The sequence below is a fragment of the Tribolium madens genome, unplaced genomic scaffold, assembly GCF_015345945.1.
Source record: "Tribolium madens isolate multiple individuals breed KSU strain unplaced genomic scaffold, Tmad_KSU_1.1 Scaffold_7;HRSCAF=85;Tcas5.2_LG10, whole genome shotgun sequence".
In the NCBI taxonomy this organism is placed as follows: Eukaryota; Metazoa; Arthropoda; class Insecta; order Coleoptera; family Tenebrionidae; genus Tribolium; species Tribolium madens.
The window spans coordinates 3218485-3240002 of record NW_025401050.1 but is presented as its reverse complement, the minus strand read 5'-3'; the positions used below and the strand labels follow the sequence as shown (position 1 = coordinate 3240002).

At 31.5% G+C, this 21518-nt stretch overlaps 1 protein-coding gene and 1 long non-coding RNA gene across 2 annotated transcripts in view; one reads left to right on the top strand and one right to left on the bottom strand.

Annotated features, from left to right (window-relative positions):
• LOC123010058 (acid sphingomyelinase-like phosphodiesterase 3b) overlaps positions 1–21175 on the bottom strand; it is a 220065-nt gene extending 198890 nt beyond the window's left edge. Inside the window, exon 1 of the mRNA XM_044406693.1 lies at positions 21113–21175. The gene's annotated coding sequence lies outside the window, so the exon portion shown is untranslated. The remainder of the gene's footprint in view (positions 1–21112) is intronic.
• On the top strand, positions 15781–16364 carry LOC123010061. The gene is made up of 3 exons (XR_006413071.1): positions 15781–15831; positions 15882–16059; positions 16111–16364. It is a non-coding gene; the product is annotated as an uncharacterized LOC123010061 (long non-coding RNA).
• Positions 21176–21518: the final 343 nt, after the last annotated feature.

Sequence of the window (21518 nt, the reverse complement as noted above, 5' to 3'; positions counted from 1 at the left end):
CCAATAATTCGGGGGTCCCAGCGACTTAATGGAGCGGATAATGTCTGTGCGTTTAGGGTCTCCGATAGCGCGCCAACTCTCGATTAAAACATCATTTCACGCGACGTAAATTTTTAAAAGTTATAGAAATTTATGGCTGGGCTTGTAAAGATTATGTGCGTTTAATGCGTCTTGATATTTCCTAACGTGACGCAAAACAGCCGACCAACTTTATGCTTTCTAAATAGGGACGGTTAAAAGGGTTAGATGGCAGTTTGCTTGGCCTTGAAGGGATCTGGGCCACCAGCTGCGGAAAATCGGTCGGATTTAGGACGACGAAAAGGATTTTATCACCACGGAGGCTACCTTTGTAATAATTGCAGTAATATTGATATTTCAATGCATCAACTTTTTTTTTTATTTGAAGTTTGTTTTTGATTTCATTCCTTCCATTTCATTCATAAAGTTTGTCATACGGAAAACTACATACTAGGAGACAAAACGAGATACAAAATTGCTCGACTTTTTGGAATGGCGGTGTAAAATTGAGGGCGCTTAGAGCGTTTTACAGTCTCAATTCCAAATCGTTTTAAATTAATTTAAATTCAACGAGTTCACCAATTGCTAAAAATGTAAAAATGTCGAGCTTTACATTCTTAATAAGCTGTGAAAAATGAACGACTAAATTTTTTACGAGAAATAAGAGAAAAATTTTTTTTTTAATTTAAAATCTGTGCTACGTTTCATGTTTTTCAAAATGCTGCGAATACGATTAAAGATACAAAAAAAATGCACGAAAGAAAGTTGTAGAGAATAAAATTTTCTAGTAAAAAGTCTGCAGACCATACCTCTATCTTTAATGGTTTAGGCCTCAAAGACGTTCATGGTCTTGCGGACTTTTTGTCGCAAATTTTATTCTCTACAATTTTGTTTCTTACACTTCTTTTGTATCTCTAACCTCCTACAAAAAAGTCCACGAGACCATATCTCTATCTTGAACCGTTTAGGTTTAAATTAATTTTTTTTCTCTTGACCACCGGTAGCGTCTTTGAACGTCTTTAGGACCTAAACCATTGAAGTTAGTGGTGTCTCCCGCGGACTTTCTTCTTGAAAATGTTATTCTCTACAACTTTCTTTTTTATATTTGTCTTGTAGCTTAAACCGTATTCGCAGCATTTTCAAAAATGTAAGCAAGCAAATTGCTAAATGTTTGATTTTTTTTAAATACAGGGTGTTTCGTTTTTATTGTTACAAATTTAAACAGGTGATAAAATATTCAATTTTAAAACAAAAGTTTCATATGAACATGTATCAAAAAATGTTACGTCAGTCAGATACACCCCCTGAAAGAGATACGTTTTTTAATGGGGTTTTCCTACTATTCCAGAATAGTGTAATAAAATTTTAGATTTAGTATTTGTTTGGTATTAGAAATATGTGTAGCAAACAATTGTCTGTAAGACAAATTATAAACTGATTTTACTCAAAAACGGTAAGTTGTATCTAAAAAGCACAAGAAACCTAGTGAAAAACTATGAAATTTAGAATTTTGTGGCTGAAAGTGGCAAAACCAACAGCCAAAATAGTTAGGGTACTTTTATCCTAAACCTCCCTAGTTTAAGACGCCCCTGAGTAAAAATTTCGATATTTTATCTTTGAATTCGTTTGGGTGTACAAAGGTTATCAGTTGTACAAAATTTTATAATTTATCTACAATGGTTGCTAAAATATTGGAAAAATCCATTAAAAGATGTACCCCTTTCAGGGCATGCAGCTCCCTTACTTAATATTTTTTGATACATGTTCATAGGAAACTTTTATCTTAAAATTGAACATATTCTATCACCTGCTTAAATTTGTGACAATTAAAAACGGAACAGCCTGTATATACTCTTATTCATATTAATGTGCATCAAGTAGGTTGTAGAATTCTAAATGCATCTTTAATTTATTTGATTGCTCTTAAAACATAAACGGGAAAGGAACAACTGCGCTATCTAGCCTCACTAACGGAACTATCGAGAACGGGGACGTTTTGTTTTACATCGAGTCGTATCCTAGTCTTTAGGTATCTGTAATTTGTCACTATAACCCAATAATTTTTACAAAATAACGTCTTTGGTATAAATCTATCGTCAGGTGTCACTTGCAGAATTCGAGACCACTAAAATAAATTTATCTGGAACTATCCTCACTATTAGGACATTAATTCAGACATTAACCCTTCAAGTTTTATCACCTGTGGTTGCATTCTGATCTTACCCTAACGCTAATAATAATCGTTAGAGAGTTCCCATAATGATAAAGCAAATGGCGAAGAGACTTTAATAATAATTAACTGGAATTGATAGTTAGTGCTTTTGTTGTCTAATAAAGCCCCAGATTAGACAATAAATCTGGAGTAGTGATAAAAATAAGCATAACTTTCTGATTAACACGGCGTCGGATTGAAATAGATACTTCCGTGTTAGTGAGCTATAAAAACGTTGCGATATTTTACTACCAACAGACCTTTGTGCATACGAAATCATCTTAGCACTTGGGTCCTAAGTAAATTTTCCTCTTGCACTTATGAAACACAAATATGTCAGCAATTTAGATTAAACAGTGTTCCATTCGTGCAAAATTAGAAAACAATAATCTTCGGAGTTTGCTATTAATGATTTATAATGTTGAGGGAGGGTTTTGACTTGGAATCTTGGAAAAAGTCGATCGGCGTAAAACCGCCTCTCTTCTAATCCTTGCGGCTTTTTACGGTCGACAATTAGCTATGAGACGCGATTTCCCGTCATTAAGCGAGTTGTGATAGAATATCAAGTGGAAATTAGCTTTTGGTAGCGTATTGACGCTCGAATTCTCCATTCATAGCGATTCCAGTTTATCTGCACTACAATCGTAAAATTTAATGGACGATTTTATGACACTGCTATTGGGAGGAGGGACGAAGTTGCACAATCGACTTAGTTTTACACAGATTTCGTCTTTGGTTAAGGGAAAAATGAGATTTTTACCGGTTTTATTACACGAAATGACGACCAGTTGTAATACTCAGCTCTTATCAACTTGGTTTGGAGAGGTTGTTTGTAACAAGGGTATTTTGAAATATACAGACTGGATCATAAAAACGCCCCAAGACATAACTTCATTATTTTTAAAGGTATTACAAAGCTTCTTTGAAGTTGAACAGTTTTTAGTTATTAGTCGTTTGCTTGTCCTAGATAAAACTAGTTTTGGAACAGAAAAGGAATAAAACGTTTTGAGATCGAGTTTTAAGAATCATATTTTCTACAATCATGAAAAAACCTAAAATTTTTATATTAAAATTAATACGCAAAATTGGTCATTGGTTGTTAAGTTTTTTAAGACAGAAAATTAGTGACAAAAATCGAATAAAATTTCGCCAAAAATCGAAAAAAAATGACAAATATTAAAATTGCATTCACAGGAGTGCAAAAGACCCAGAAAAGTCTTACAACGTTGTAGATAGGAAAGAAACATTTTTTTAAAGTGTATGTATGCATATACAGGGTGCGCCAAAACCCGCACCCCAGAAAAAAATGCCATGTAAAGACAGATACCAAGAACATAAAAAAATTCTAGCTATAAAAATTTCGAAGAAATAAAAGTTTAAATTTTGGACTTTGACTTTATTTTGTTTATTTTGTTTATCTTACTTAAAATTTTTCTCTGGAGCACAAATTCTGACACACTCTGTATTGCATTAGAGCAGTGAAACTGTCGGCCAGTGTGGTGTCCCGCTTTCCGGATAGGTCCGGGATTTGAACTCTGGTAGGTATAGTCCTTGCATTTCTGTAAGAAATACTGACTTAAATTGTAAATTATTTCAACAATTGACCTCAATAAAAGATAGCTTCGAATAAGAAAATGCTTACTGAAAAGCAGGTAAAACTCAAAGAATTTTGAGGATTCTCCAGATGTTCTGCATCACCCGAAATAAATTATCTTTTATTGAGGTCTATTGTTGAAATAATTTACAATTTAAGTCTATATTTCTTACGAAAATGAAAAGACTATAAAGCCAGCAATTTTTTTTTAATTCACTTTTAAATACAATTCAAATAAATGTCAAAAAATGGCGGGCGCATAAGAGCGCGAAATTTAAACATGTTATAATAAGTGTAATAAGAGAACGAGAACGCATAGATGCATAAAAGCAAATAAGAGAGCAAAGCATAAAAAAGAAAAAAAAGTATAAGATCAAAAGAGCTTTTTTATATTCACAACAATTTTTTAAATTTTTTTAGGAAAATTTCAAATACACTCAATTCAAAAGATCTCGCCTAACTGCTTTAAAACCTTTTAACTAAATTTTTATTTTTCACCTTCACTCAATCGCCACCTTTTGCCGTTTTCTACTTTTAGTGCTTTCAAATTTGTCAAAAATTCCCAGGAAAACACAGTTGTTATCGCGCGAAAAGATGAGACCTATGTAAGAGCGCTCAAGCTATGTAATGACAGTTCAGATTGGAAAAAAACCACTTCCCAACCTGAACTGTCATTTGTCATGTTTTTCAAAATTCGATAAATTTTTATTAGCTTTCTGTTCTCTTAAGAGGATGATTGTTTGTAAAATTGTATCCAAACCTTGGTGGTCGTTGCTTCATCGTACCTCGGCTTATTGCGCTCCCACCTCGGTATGTAGTCTACTATTTTCACATTCGTGGTTATTATTAACCTCATCTATCGGTTAGACTTTTTAAATTTGAAAACTTGAAATAAATTAATAATAATGAGTAATTCTTCGATTTCCATAACTCGCCTCATCTTTCACAAAGCGTCCCTGATTTGTTTACCTTTGTTTGAAATCAGATTCAAGTGGGAAAATTTCAAATATCATCCTCCAATCATCGTTAGTGTATCTGCGAAATGTCGTTTCCGCTTTTCTAATCCTGTTAAAGTTGACAAGACTAATTCCTTTCCGAGTCGCGGAGGGTTAAATTATGTTAACTATAATAACGCTGTTATGTCGTCCTGGCAAAATCGCATTTTCTTTAAGATCCTTAATAGAACTCATGAATTTTTATCACTTGTTGCCCGTATCCCGCCCAAATATCCAGGACAGGCCGAAAGAAAGATGACGTCGTCTTGACAACGCCTCGACTATCCTTAATTAATCCCTGTTTAAGTGATGACTTTTCATTTGTTCCACTTCCAAGTCGCTAAAAATTAATAACGCACAAATTAACTCGAAAAACACCAAGACAAACATGAGGAATTTCAATATCTGATGCATGGAGAGTTAATGAACGAAGACCGAGAAGGAATCAGGACAAACGTAGCATGTAATTGACTGCGAACTCGGCGAGAGTCTTATCGCGGTTTTTGGGGTATTCGACGAAGACATTTTACTCGAAGATGAAGACAACGCAGGAATCGTTATTATGCGACATTTTTGGATAACCAATCGGCTTATAGGCGTGTCACGTAGGGGTTTACTGGCGTCTGTCACAAAAAAGATTCCATATTTGTATGTAAAGGCCGCTAACTAGGTTTTATTCCTTCAGATAAAATTATATTATTTCATCCAGATAAAGTTATTGATCGAAGTGAGCCATGCAAAAAACTAAAAGCTGCCCTTTGCCTTGACCTATTTTCCGTTTAAAATTCTAGTTGAAAATTAATGCATGGCTACCCGGAGCATTTCCGGTTTCAACACTATTGTACATGCTGTTCCAACCTAGAATTCTGGAGTTTTTCATTAGAAAAAAATACGTTACGTACAAATTCAAATTTTGTTAAATACTGTAAGGCTCGGATTGTGTGCACGAAAAATTTGTAAAATATACAGCATGTCCCCAGATTGAATTTACAACAGGAAAAAAAAATATCTTTGATTTTACTGCAAAGGAAAATCAACGAGCAAATTTGTAATTACACTTTTGTGCAAAAAACGCGAATTGCCAAAAACAAAATTGAAACTGTGAAAAAAGTTGTTCCCAAAAAGGTTAGAAAACTGTCAAAATAAATGTCGTATTTGGTGGTCTTGCCAGTGCAATGTCATAGTTGGTGTTAAAAACGAAATAGAAAAACATGGGAAAACTTGATAGAAGAAGATGGTTTACAAGACACTGGGAATTAAAAACCATTACATTCGTTGCGATACTTTTATTGCATCTTCTTCAGGCGAAGAATTTTTTGTTGGTGGAACATCGCACAGTTAAGGAAGAACTGAGTCTCGACGAATTTAATGGTTTTTATTTCCCTGTGTCCTGTAAACCATCTTCTACGTAATCCTGACAATTATGAAATTGTGAATTTTGACAAAGACAACGTCAAAAAAACTGGAATTTATTAACAGGCCAAATTACATTATAAAAAAATCAATTTGCGTTTTTTTGCACTCAAGTGTATAATTTCATTATTCTAACTCAGTAGAAAGAATAGTTAATTTTTCTCTTAATTTTGGTCTCAGAATATTTTTTCTCTGCTTTTCAAATGTTATCACATTAACGGTTTCATTTTTTTTACGATGATGTCACTTTGACAAATGAGTTTACGCAAATTAAATAACAAAAATGTTTGTGAAAAACATAATTTAATAAATGGGAACTCAAAGAAACCGCTTTCAAATAAAAACCAAAATTCTTCTTTAACAAGAACTGTCATTATTTAATTAATAATGTCAAAGTGATATATAGTTGTCAAATAAATAAAACCGGCAATGTGATGGGACTTAAAAAGCAAAAAAAAAGATTCTAATAAGTCGAAAATCAAGAGAAAAATTAACTTTTTTTTCACTGAATCAGAATAATGAAATTTTAACTACAGATTTGCTCGTTTCAGGTGAAGCAAAAAATGTTTTTCCTTTGCAGTTTTGGCGTAAAGTCAAAGAATTTTTTTTCCCTTTTGTAAACTCAATCCGAGGATAAACTCTATATACACGTATTCTCAAAAATAAAATTTTTCGAAATTTTTATTTGTTTTTGATTCGTAAAAAAATATTATTTTTCAATTTTGACAACAAAACCCGCTTGGTTCGATACTTTACATTCACCCAGTACAAAACAAATTTAAAAAGGAAACACTCAGCAGGATACTAATTCTTTGAGTCCAGCTTACGAATTATCGCTTGTTTTCTCTTTAACATATTTTGTAATCGGATATTTTTTCTTAATCGGAAATTTGTGATTGAAGAAAATATGCACAAATATGCAATATTTCCTAAAATATGCACGAAGTTGCCAAAAATGGAAAATATGCATTCTTTATTTGGCTTCTTTTAATCAAAAAACATTAGATATGCATAGAAAACTTACAATTTTGTTGATATACCTCTTAATAACAAATATGCATCTTGCGTGCCTTAGTGATTTGTCACTTTCTTTCTAAAAAACCTAGTAATCTGTGTTTGTAGGAGGAAAAAACCAAGAATTTTTTAATATTTGAGAACTTTGAGAACAAATTGCCTAATGTGTAAAAATATCCAAGAGCTCAGAATGTTATTATTTTTTATATAGACGATAAATAACGTGAATAGGTGTGTTTTATCAAGTTTACGGTTGAGGAACATCTGCAGCATCACACTCAGTTAGGAAATTATCACGCAAACATAAATTAGAAGAAAATAGAGTAGAAATTCAGTGTTTATCTTTTATGTAGATTCGTGTGGTAATTAATAACGCAGCGACAATGAAAACCGAAATAAGAACAAATGAGTCAAGTTTAAAATTTGGGATAACAGCGGGTCACCATAAATCACTCTGTATCTTCAATGAACGTCGAGGCAACCATCCGAAAAAATTCCCAGCGATCCCACAGTTGTTATAAATGATTTTTCTCTCGCATCAATCGGTTGTGTTTCATCAGGAATTTATGACGTATTCGTAATCAGTCTGTTAGGTACGTCTGGCGGCATCTTGGGAAATAAACTCGTGGCTTTTTCAAATATTGAACAAAAGCAGAATATATCTGGAGCGTTATGTAGAGGCGGAAAACGCCAGTGACAGAGTGGCCATTAGGTTGGTAGTTCTCGTCATCAATTCAAGCGACGAACCTGAATGGAAAAACTTGAAATTGGAGAATTATAGCGCTTTCGCTTTCACCGAATAAATTTTAACACTTCGTCGCCAACTGACCGCAGCAATTTTGTTTAGTAAATTAGCCCTTCATAAAGGGATCCGGATCGGTATTGCCGACTTGGGGCCCTCAAATAATATTCCAAGTGGACCGCACGCAAACAAAGCAATTTGCATGCAAAATAAAGAATCTCAGGGATTGAGAGAGGACTATTAAAAGGACCACGCTCGAAACCAGATTTGTTTGGGAAAAGGAAAAAGAGCGTTTTTCGGTTACACCTGCGTTTGGTAATTGTTTGCTTTCCGGTGCGATTATGAATTTCACAAAACGGCAACCGGTTTACATATCCTTTTATAATGGAACGCAAACGATCCTCTTTATTCGCCGCTTCGACAATCTGTCAAAATGCATTCACGCTATGTCAATCACATGTTCATTTTTCCATTAAAATTTCTACCATGTTCATGTTTTACAACTCTTTTATCGATTGTGGGATTTTACAGCTAGTTACTTTCCGTCAAGTGGACGTTTTTCAATTAAGCAGATACCACCTGAAATATTTAATTGAAGGGGTGAGTGGATAAAGGTGTCATGTGCATTAACCTATATTTGGAGTAATAAGCATTTTAATATAGTTTGCTGGTACTTTTTTCCAATTTGTTTTTGTTAAACAAAATCACATGATATATAAAGGCCTATGTGAATATTATTTCCTTGTTATATACAGAACTCGCGCCCCAGAGAGAAAAAACACATGTAAAAATGTTAAAAAAATTTTATCTATAAAAATTTCGAAGCTATGAGGATTTAAAGTTTGCACTTTGACTCTATTTATTTCTGTTGGAAAAATAATTTTCCAAGTTTTTTTCCTATAGGCTATTAGAAGAGAAAACAAGGAAGCTGCATCCTAAATTGTAACTCTCTTCAATGTTATTTGTGGCTTTTATTGGTAAAATTTTTGTCCCTTTACTAAATAATTAAAAATATATATATACAAGATCATCAATATCATTAAATAGATATAAAAAAATGTCAAATATCAAAAAATATACGTCAAAGTTTTTAGACATATAGAATTTTTTAAACATTTTTTTCATGTTCCTGGTATCTTACCTTACTTAAAAATTTTCTCTGGCGCACCCTGTATAAGAAAACTAAGGTAATTCTGATTTTTTATAGATTTTTTAACGATCAAATGTACATGACCCCTTCATCCACTATAATGCATTAGTTTATATTATTAAAAAATTGACAAAAGCGTTATGTACCAAAAAAAACAAACTTTATTTTCTAATATAAACTTTGTCATAACTATTGCTTTATAATAGTTATTTATTCGACGAGTTTGATTATTTCACCGAGTGGGTTTATCACCCACGAGGTGGAATAAAGCGTCCGATTTACACTCAAACGAGTTGAATACAACATTTTATTCTTCGAATTAGTCTCAATAAGGCTTAAACTTAAACTTAAAAATAATCTGATGTTTCGTATTAAGAAGAAATGCCAAACAGTTGTCAAAACTTCCTTACACGGGAGAAAAACCGTAATTTTGACAGTCTCGAAGAATAAAAATATTTCAAGTTTAACAAAACATTTATAAATGAAATTCTAACGACACAATATAAAAAAGTCCACTTTATGCAGTTCCGAAAATTAACATTTTCATTTAAAAGATTTTTTTTCTTCTTTACTAGGTGTAATTTTGAAGCTAGTTCATCGACTTTTCAAAACTGTTTTCCATATTTACACCATATTTTTCAATAAGAGATTTATCTCAAAATATGTAGACAAAAATATACCAAGAAGCCACCAAATTAAGTGCAAAATAATCAATTTTGCTTGATTACATCACGTATTGTATTGTATTGTAAGATTCTGTTAAAACATTGAAAAATTACCAAATTAGGTTGAAAATGAACTTTTTTATGATTTTTTGGGCGTTTTAACACGTTTTTCAATTAAAAATTTACAAAATTATTTCGTCACAAATCGCTAAATTTACTCAAAAATTGTGTTATTTTTACTTTTTTAGATTGTGCTAAAAATTTTGTTCAAAAATAATACTATTTTTCCGTTTTAGGACGTTTTTTATTCAGAATCGCAATTGTTTTGAAAATTTTCGTCGAAAATCAGGTAAAAAATGAATAAACTATCACGAAACTAAAATTATTTTTGCTTCTTTAGAGAGTTTAAGCATGTTTTTGAGCCGAAAAATCATCTGGTTGCTTTTCCAAACGTTTTAGCAGATTTTTCAATCAAAAGCACAAAACTTCGTCAAAAATAAGCCAAAAAATCACATAATTCACATAATTTTTGCTTTTTTCAAACATTTAGTTGCGTTTTTAAGTCTAAAACAAAGTTTTTTCTTTAATTTTTTATAAAAAACATTCCAAAAAATTACTACATACACCAGACTAAATAAAAAACGAAATAATTTATGCTCTTTTCGAGCGTTTCAAAACATTTTTCAATAAAAAACGCAATTATTTCGCAAAATTTTGACAAGAATACATCGGAAAGTAATTGAATTAAGTAAAAATAGTGTTATTTGTGCTTTTTTAAACATTTATTTATTATTATTTATTTATTTAAACATATTTTAACACCTTTATCCACTGTTTATTCAACAATCCAAGTTGTACATAACGCCTTTAGCATTTAGTAATTTCATTCCTAATAGAAACCAACACTCAAAAGTCTTTTTCAATAAAATAATATTGCGAAAAAAATTGTTTTAAAAGAAAATACCAGTTTGTTACATCCACTCACCCCTTCAATTATTTTTTCAACTTGTTTTTCTTCACTGTCCAATAGAATTTTTATCATAGAAGTGATAATTCAAAAAAGAGCTGGTAGGATTTTGGAGGAAAAAATAAATTTTTATCTTGGAGATAATCTTTTATTTAGTATTTCGTCCGAAATTGGCAGACGTAAGAAAGGTGGTGTGCAATTTCGAGCTTCCGTTGCTGCCTCGTCCCTTATAAATTAATTCAGTGAAGGGGAAACATGAAGAAACCAAACCGAACGACTTTAATTAAAATAATTGTGTCGTTGCGACCATTTCGTCTCTTTCATAGTCAAACAAAGCAACAGCAACGACCACATTTCAGCAAGTTCTAAATGTTCGATTCAGTTTAGTTGCTGTCCTTCCCACCAGGAAGAAATTCGCTTCACTTTATCAATTTTCCGTTACTCTGAATTCGCTACTTCCTATCACGAGATGACTTGTTTGTTCGATGCAAAGAACCGAAAAACCGAACGAGCAATTCAACAGATGATTTCTTTTTTTCACATTATATCAGGAATACTCTTTACTGTCAAAGCGGCAGATCCGTAGTGAAATTGTAAAATTACAAAAAAATTAATATTATAATTTATTTAGAATTTATTTTGGATAAAGAATGGGTGTTGCTTGTTTTCTCAAGTTAGACAAACTGTTGGAACGTAATTTTATTTTTTGACAGTGTCATAAAATCTAGATTATATTGCTCAATTATTAAGTATTAACAGTTTTGCATAAACATGTTGTTAAGTAATAAAGTTAACCATCATAATGAAACCCGAAATTATGTAAAGTAATGTTTCGTGCAAATACAAAGCAATGGTTTGTGAAAAAGGGCAATTGTCACACAAGAACTATTTTTGGTAATGAAAAGAAGAAAATAATTTTTCAGAACAAGTTTTATTACCGCACAAACTAAAATTGAGGAAAATCAAACATTATGCAAGAATTTTAACAACAAAAAACTATTAAAAGAAAAAGTTATTTGTATTAAAAGAGAGGAAACTTCCACATGTTACTGCCCGAGACTTGTCCAGTGAAATACATATAATTTTTTCTACGATCCAGAGAGAAAAACTTCAAAACTAACAATTTCTTTTGACATCCCAGTTTCCCCATAATATCTATAGCAGCATGTTTTTCCGTTTCTATGGCGTAAAATGATTTATATTTTATTTAGTTTTTCTATTAAAATGTCTTAATTAATAAAAAGGTAATTTAAAAAAAAATTACCTCCCGGGGGGTTAATTGGCTACTATTTTCTCTGAAATTGAGGTGGAAAAACTTTTTTCATTTTTTATAGGTATTTTTGTATAGGGTATCCCAAGTTAATTCTTTTGAGATGCAAAAATTAAAATTTCTAATTTAAAAAAAATGCTAGTACAAACGATAAAGGATTATACAGGGTGCACCAGAACTCGCGCCCCAGAGAAAATTTCAGGTAAGGTAAGATACCAGGAACATGAAAAAAATGTTTAAAAAATTCTATCTGTCAAAAAATTTTGACATTTATTTTTTGACATTTGACATTTTTAATTGTCTATATAATGATACTGATGATCTTGTATATGTGTTTTTACAATTATTTAGTAAAGATACAAAAATTTTGGCAATAGAAGCCACAAATAACATTGAACAGAGTTACAGTTAAGGCTACAGCTTCCTTGTTTCCTCCTTTAATAGCCTATAGCAAAAAAACTTGGAAAATTATTTTTCCAACAGAAATAAATTAGTCAAAGTGCAAACTTTAAACCCTCATAACTTTGAAATTTTTATAGATAAAATTTTTTTAACATTTTTTCCATGTCCCTGGTATCTTACTTTATATGGCATTTTTCTCTGGAGCGCGAGTTCTGGCGCATCCTGTATAGACTTCAATTTGATGCTTTAATGTTCAAAATTGTCAGTGAGAGTCTACTACATCATAAAATATTTTGTTTTTTTCTAAATTGTAATTGTAAAAATTGAATAATGTGAAAGTTGATAAATTTTGTGAAATTTAATTTAATTATTTTTTTTTCTCCAAATCTAATTTTTAAGATTTCACTGCCATACGCTAAAAATTTTGTACAATAACAAAGCATTAAATTAAAATGTATGTAATCTTCTTTACACTTTCAATTTTTTTTAATTAATTAGAAAAATTTATTTTTGCTCTGGCTTTAAAACTTGGGACACCTTACAAAGCAAATAGTTGAAAAAGTTTATGATTTACTTCTGTTAGCGATAATTATAACATAACTAAGAAATGACTTTTTTTGTCATTTAGATTGGGTAAAAATTAATAAAGTTGGCTGTAAAAATAATACCTAAATTATGTTATTAGGAGTAAAAGTGATAGTTTATGTGGCGAAGCTGAAAGTTTATTCTACCGACCGAAATAATATAGCTAAAGCCTGTACTATTTTATCTACAAACTTATTTAGATCGAAAGTAAAGAGCGACACTATAAGTAGCATGTAAAGGAACAAAATAATCGCACGCTTTGCAACTAATGAAATCATAACAACGCTTATAAACAAACATTACGCGTGAGTATCGTAATTTAATTAATATTTTCAAAAGTGTTTATAAATTTTAACTAGTGCAGTTAGTAGTGCAAAATCTCGAACGCTGAAGCAGCGAAAGGAACAACACTGGTAAATCTCAATAATGTCATGGTAAAAGTAAAATTGCTTAGACGTAAAAATAGAATTTTTACTCCATGGCTAAAAGATAAAACTTTTTCTTGACATTTAGTCGAAAGAGTGCTCACATTTGTGAGGTTTTCGGATAAAAGTACATACCTATATTTCAGTTGTAGTTCAAATATATGATCAAAGACGAGTGTCGCAATTATAACTTTATCGACGCAAACTATAGTAACCTAAAAATTACAGATTTGAGAAAAATTGCATTAAATTTTTGATTGTTAATAAAAAATTAAGGAACTGTTTGATATTATTGAAAATTAGTAAAGGTCAAAATTATGGTAATAATATTGTTGATTCAAAAAAAAATTCTCATTGTTTATAAGAAAAAATATTTTCAAAACAAAAAAAAATATAGAAAATATTAGCAAAATATACTTAGGTACATGCAACATTGATTTTTAGTTCAAATACTTTTTGTGTAACTCAGTATTATTTTTCAATGTTTGATTGCCACTAATTTTAAGAATTTTGGACCAACTTTACAAAAAAACAAGTTTAATTTTAATTCATAATTAAACTAATTTAATTTTCTTAGATTTTTCTTTAATGGTGGATGCGTCGGGATAACAATTTGACAGTTTTTCTGTAAAAACTTGTAATGTCAAAAAAATATCGACGTTTACAACAAAAACTATAGTAACTCAGAAATTACAGTTTCGAGAAATATTGCATTTAATTTTTGATTATTAATAAAAAATCAAGGAACTGTTTATAATAATTGAAAATTGCTGAGGATCCAAATTTTGGTAATAATAGGTATTGTTTATTCAAAAAAAAAATTCTTATTGTTTTTGTATCTTGGGCCCTACATAAGCCATCGTAACTAAAAACGAAATTTTATGAGTTACTGATTTGATACGAAAAGTTAGAACGATATTTTGAAATAAAAGTGTATTTGTTGTGTTGCTATTGTTGGATTGTCGGGCGAAAAAACCCAACCATTTCGCTTTAATTAAAACTCCCCATTGTAAGAATGCTAAACGCACACTGAATAAACAGAAATTCGGTCGAAGCAAGGCAACAAGAACTGAGAAGTTCCTCGCTACAGCCGGGACATATGTAAACGAAGACTATATACACTCGTTTCGGATAAGTTAATTTTATCTGAAACAATGTAATTACTCGGCGTGGCTCGCAGCAGATAAGAGTCTTATCAACGCCCGGAGCACGCACTTTAACGTAATAAACGTAATTTACAAACGAATGCTGGCAGACATCTAAACGACATGCCACAGTCGAGGAAGTCGTTTCCGTTAACTAACGATCGCGCGACATTCCCGATCGTTATTATTCCAACTAAGGGGAGAAAGAAAGTCGCGGACTCGTTAAGTGGACAGACGGAAAATGAATGAAATGTAGACGGAGCTACCTACTTTATTTTATCGGTCTCGAGCGACAGCATACGAGTTTAAATGCAAATGGACGAGGAGGGTTTCGAGAGCTCTTTCATCGAAAATGACTACAAGGATTGGGATTATAAAGTAATGGACGCGTGGAGACTGTGTCGACGAAACTAATATTTATATGTGCATTCAAAGTAAAGAGGTCCACGGGAATTGCGGAAAAACGAACCCGTTCTCACTCAAAATAAAACACGAAATAATAAAATTGCATTGTGTCTTTTCTACAAGACAATAAAACCATGTTCTGTAACAAAATCTCCCTTATTATCGTAAAATACCAACTCTAAACATTTACTCAAAACTCAATAAAATTGATTTTTGTGTGTCACGTTGTTGAAGCAAAATTTCAACCTCATAGAGATGCACAAAGTTTTAATTTTTTTGTTTTGTACTCAATGTTAAAGAGTGCTTTTATCAACTAATTTCAGCAAATAAAGTAGTCTTTTATCGTCTAGTGAAATAAAGTAATTTTATTCGATTTTGCCTTATAAAATGACGTTTATTTTTGTCAAATCAAACTATTATAAGTCATTGTTTATTTTGTTTATTTAAGCAGCGCATTAAAACCAGGGGTAGCCGACTAGTATAGCCCAGACCGTTTTTGAAATATTTTAGTTCTGGTCCGGCCGTCAGAGGTCGCGATTAGCATTCTCATAATAAGTTTATTTATTTTTTGCGAATGTTACTTTTATTTTAAATTTTCATTCAAAGGTAGACGATAGGTGTAGACACACAACATAAACAACAAATTTAGGTTCCAGCTTTTTTTGTTAGATTTATAATAAAAAAAAGAAATCTAATTTATCGGCGTGAAGTGTGCGGGATTGAAATTTGAAACAAGTTGGTCATGATTTCAAAATTTGAACTGTCAACGCAGTTAATGAAAAAACAGAAAATTGAGTCTTGTTTGTAAAATAAATTCCTGGAATTTGAGGTAAAATTGATTTTTGTACTAATCTACGATAATAATTGCTAATTGTTTAGAATGAGTTTCCACAAACGAACTTGTTTTGCTGTGGTGGGCTTCCCATTTAAATCTGGGCCTCTCTTTCGGTTTCCGCGTCCGAAAAAGGAGCCACTTTTTGCCAGACTAAATTAAGAGCTCCAGTGTGTTCAAAAGTCTGTTCCCCAAACTCATTGCGTTCTGTTAATATTTGTCAAGGTAAGTTCAGTTAAATAATAACATTGCTTTCTAACTTTTTGCTTATTAAAGAAAGATACACGTAAGAATGTAACAGTGAGGAGTTGCGGAAACATGCGTCGTCGGTGTCGGTACCAAAAGTGGGATTTTAAAACTTAGGTTTTAATTCTTAATTTTCTCAACGCATAACATTCTTCAGATCAGATGAAAATTGATTTTTCACCAGAAGTTAGCAATCCCACTATTGATCTGTCTTTTTCCACTATTGATCTGTCTTTTTCCACAACACAAAAAAAAGATGTAGAATTATCGAAAATGTGGTTTTATAGTCCACGAAAAAGAGTGACTCCAGTGGAAGGTATAAATAAATACATACAGGGAACCAAGCGGTTTTTTTTTAATTATTTGCCTTTAGAAAATAATAATTAATGTCAATTAAAATAATATAAAAAATGTGATTGTATTTTAAAAATAAAATTTTGTCTAAAACATTTTTGATTTGATTTTAATAAAAAATAATAAATTGAAACAAAACATATTTCAAAATTGCCGCCTTTTCTAGTTCACGGGCCGGACGTATGATGACGCCACAAAGAAACTTTTTAAAACCATTAAGTAGGCGTTCTATTTTGTAGCTGTTCTGTGATTAAAACGTCAATAACCGACGCATTAAAAATTTTAATCCGCTGTTTTAAACATACAATATTTTTACTTAAAATTACAATAAAAATGATTATCGCATCAGATTCTAAAGTTCCTCAATCGGTATTTGAGCAACAATATAAATGTTGCACATTCGAAATTCACGCTTCCATAACTGTGGAAGGACTTGGACAAGGTGCAACAGATGATTTTGAAAAAGCAGTTTATCCATTAGTATGGCATCACTATCATCCAACGAACGTTCCACATCAGAAAGAACATCATAATGCACTTCTTCGCACAAATTATTTATTCATTTTTTCCACAGAAAACGACTTGACACTCACAATACAATTTTTTTTCCAACTTTGTTTATAAAAAAAACAAGTCGTTGTCATGGTCGCCGCATAGGAATCAGAATAATCATGAAATTTGTAAATGTCTGACGATTTGGTGACTGATATTTTTATCTTTAAAATCGAGAGGTTTATAAGGCAAAATCGAATAAAATGTTGTATTACACTCGCAGGGATAAAGTGTCCGTTTAATTCGCTGTTATTAACTCGCGCACTGCTGCGCAGCTTGCGCGGTTAAACAAACAGCTCATTAAACGGCCACTTTATCCGCTTGTATAATAAATAACTATTTATCTACTGTTTATATTTTATCAACTAATTTGAGTATATAAAGTAGTTTTTTATCGTCTAGTGAAATAAAGTAATTTTTATCTATTGTTTAGACTCAAGAAATTCTGGTGAGTACAAAATAAAACGAAATATTTTAAACGACGATAAAGATTGTTTATCTACTCGTAAAAAAAACCACTCGTGACTTCGTCACTCGTAAACTTAACCTTTTCACTCGTAAATAAACAATTTCTTTATCGTCTTGTATAATACATAACTATTCTAATAGGTATTAATAATGTTGATGTTTATTCATTAAGTAATAAAAATAGAACAGTTATTTTATTATAGAAATAGTTGATCTCATTGGTGAAAAATTAATATACCACAAAACTTTTTTTCTTCCTCATTTTTTTTTTATATGGGACTCTTGAGTCTTATACACCACTTAACGACACACCATTTATTTSTTTCAGGTCGGATAGTGTGCAAAAAATTGCATTTTAGATACGATGCGTCAGCAGAGAATCTCGCGGCGGCAAGCCGTTACTCGCGACATTGACACAGGCAATTTGTTAAAAACACATAAAAAATTCAGTAATTACACTTTACGACATTTAAGTAATTCATAACCCTTTGTTATCAAATTTTTATCATATTGGTTGCTTTTTGTTTCATGACAAATGAAGAAATGAAGAAATCGACAACTAAAATGAAACATTTTATATTTTTGTTTTAAAAACGTTTATGGATGTACCTATAAGAAAAATCTATTATGCACGTAAAGAAAAATTGTCATTATCTGCTTGTGATTCCACATCACTCTTTACTTGTATCGATCAAGATAATTTGTAATCTAGTCATCTTTGCATCCGAGAACGTATGTCTAACTGCACGTGAAACGTCAAATAAAATGACAAGTCGAAAGGTAAAACGGCAAAATGGGCTGGAACTAGTCACCGATGTATAATAATATATGAGTAGGACAGCTGTTTTTTGAAGGTAAATTATAAATTTAGTTATTATAATCATCACCTTTTTTATCAGGCCATTTTACCTTTCGACTTGTCATTTTACTTGACATTTTACATACATACGTTTTCGAATCCAAGGATGACTCGATTACAAATTACCTTGATCGCTCGATATAATAAAGTACTATATTTCCACTGTTACACTGACAAAAACTTTCTTTAATTATTTTTGTAACAAAAAAGTGTTAATAATCATACATTTTAAAACTGCAAAAAAATTCTGTGACTGACTATTACTAAAATTCCTTATGTTAATAATATCACACGACTTAATTATTATTAAACTTCCAAATTGTTCTAATAATCAGAGTAATTTCCTACCATCAAGAAAAACGAATCATAACTTTTACTTCTTACCAGTTAGTGGAACTTTTGTTAGAAACATTATTTCTAAAATTAAAAATAAACCTAGTAGCAAAATTTATGATCAATATTATATTAATAAAGCGGGTTCTGGATATAATAATTTCTCCTTAACAAAATTAATCAATATATGTATTGAGGAAGGAGTGTTCCGAACTGCTCTTAAAGTAACAAAAGTAATACCGTTACACAAAGGAGGCTCTATAGATGACTTAAACAATTTTTTAAAAGAACAAATTAAAATTTTCTTGCTGATAATAATCTTACATCTCAAAATCAGTATAGATTTCAGAGCGGTAAGTCTACTACTGATGCAATCCTACATTTAACTGAAATTATTTGAAGGGGTTTTGAACAGAAAAATTGTGTTGAAGTTTACTTCGAAAAAAAAGCTCTCGTGTAAATGTAATATTTATTAATGTAATGTAAATATTTATTATTATTGGAGAGTGATATACAGGGTGCGCCAGAACTCGCGCCCCAGAGAAAAATGCTATATAAGGTAAGATACCAGGAATATGTAAAAAATGTTAAAAAAAATTATCTAAAAAATTTAGAAGTTATGAGAGTTTAAATTTTGCACTTTGCCTCTACTTATTTCTGTTGGAACAATAATTTTTCAAGTTTTTTTGCTACAGGCTATTAGAAGAGGAAACAAAGAATCTGTATCCTAAATTGTAATTCTGTTAAATGTTGTTTGTGGCTTTTATTGGCAAAATTTTTGTACTTTTACTAAATAATTGTAAAAAACAATTTACAACATCATCAGTATCATTAAATAGACATAAAAAATGTCAAATGTCAAAATATAAATGTCAAAATTTTTTGACAGATAGAATTTTTTAAACATTTTTTTCATGTTCCTGATATCTTATCTTACTTGAAATTTTTCTCTGGGGCGCGAGTTCTGGCGCATCCTGTATGTATTAGCAAGGGCCCCTGCGCAAGAATGATTTTAACAAAGGCTGGAAACTGTGCACAAATGGTAATTAGTCTAATCAGCGTACACCACTCTTTGCACTGCTGTGCTCCTCATTTCACAATTTTAGTTTTGCTAGACATTCATTCATTGTCTTTACTGCGCATTTACTATTTGTACTGTGCATGTATTATTTTTACTGATCAAAAAAACTTGTCGTTTAAATAATATACTATGCATTTAATTTGTTCCGATTACAATTTCAGAAAAAAACGTAATACATAACTTAGCACCGAAATTAATTTTTTACACTCATTTTCACTCATAAATTGAAATTTCTATTACTTTTACTACAGAGTGGTTGATTATCGAATACAAGAAAGTTCTTTGTTGCAATTTGATTATTATATGTTTAAAAACACATTCAGATATAAAATTTCATTGCTTCTGATGTGTCAGTTCATTATCGCAATAAAATTTTATTGCTAAAGAAACATTTTGATTGCAGTTTTATTACAGCACAGAATAATTTATTAGTCAACAAAAATTTTGCTCTTAATTAACTGAAAACTATTTGGACGAAACAAAGTCAATCTCTTTGGACTACATTATTTCAGAGCAAATTATTAGTTTAGTTGCAATTTTTCCTAATTTTAAAGAATTCTTGTGAGAAATAAACATCGAAGATATCTCGCTGAGTAGCTGTATCGTTGTCGTAAAAATAGCTTATCCCTGAAGTTCCCCCGCATAAATCCATTAATTTCCAGCCGTTGTGAGTTTTCAGTAAAAACAAAGCCGAAAATGTAATTACAGTCGGTGAAAGTGAAGGGTCCGTGTCGGGGGATTCCCGTAATTCAATGTCCGGCCAGTGAAAAGAACCCCCTCTCGTGGGGATCCTCCCGCAAACCAAATCTTGCTCGAATCGAAATTCGAGCCTCAGCTGTAAGCGAGGGAGGGTTTTTCGAGTTTCGCTTTACCGCTTCTTTTATTATAATTGGTTCACTTGTAAACGAAAACCGCAAAAGTCTTTGTGTTTAAATAAAATTTCTTTGTGGATGAGACAGACGGCTCTTTAATTATCCTCTTCGTAATGAATTTTCGGAAAAAGTTATTTTTGAGTTGGCAAAACCGTTCCCTTGTCTCGTGTTAGAGTGGAAAGTAGGGCGAAATTAAAAATTGTCTACTGATAAAAGCGTGCAGCTCTTATCTATTAATTAAATCTGCAAATAGCAATTTAAATCCGACTGAAAATCGAACCGTTAAAAGCTTTCCCTGCAATAATTCCACGATTTAAATTTTAATCACCCGGAAAACACAAATAAAACTTCAGTACAAATTCTTGACATGTGTTAAATCCCTCGGGAATTCCTCGGGTAATAAAATCAAATCTGTCATTTCTTGTATGGGGGTTTTAAAATCTTGCCATCCAACTGTTCAAATATGCACGGAAAGCTCTTACGCTCAGTTAATTCATGATTTTGTTTACTTACTGCTTAATGTTCTCCCGGTGGAAGCCCTATAAGCATAAATTCAGTTTATGGCACTAAACTGAAATCGTCTCTTATAATGCAAGTGCGCTAAATAAAACTTCCCCAGACACTGAGTACTTTCGCACTTTACACCAATGTCAAACTTTTTCATGTTTACAAACAACATACACATCGAGAAACGTGGAATAAATCAACGAGTTTGCAAATTGATCGACAACTTCTAATTGAGTTGTCTCAACTTCTCTCAAGCGAATTTTTGATTCGATTAGGTCGAAACGTGTGTACCGCCAACCTTTGAATTTGGGATACTAATGTATCTATCTGTCAACGGTCTCAAGGGTCACACAAACCGGAATAACGACATCAGAGACTCCACTCCGCGTGGAGATTTAGATAATTTGAAAAA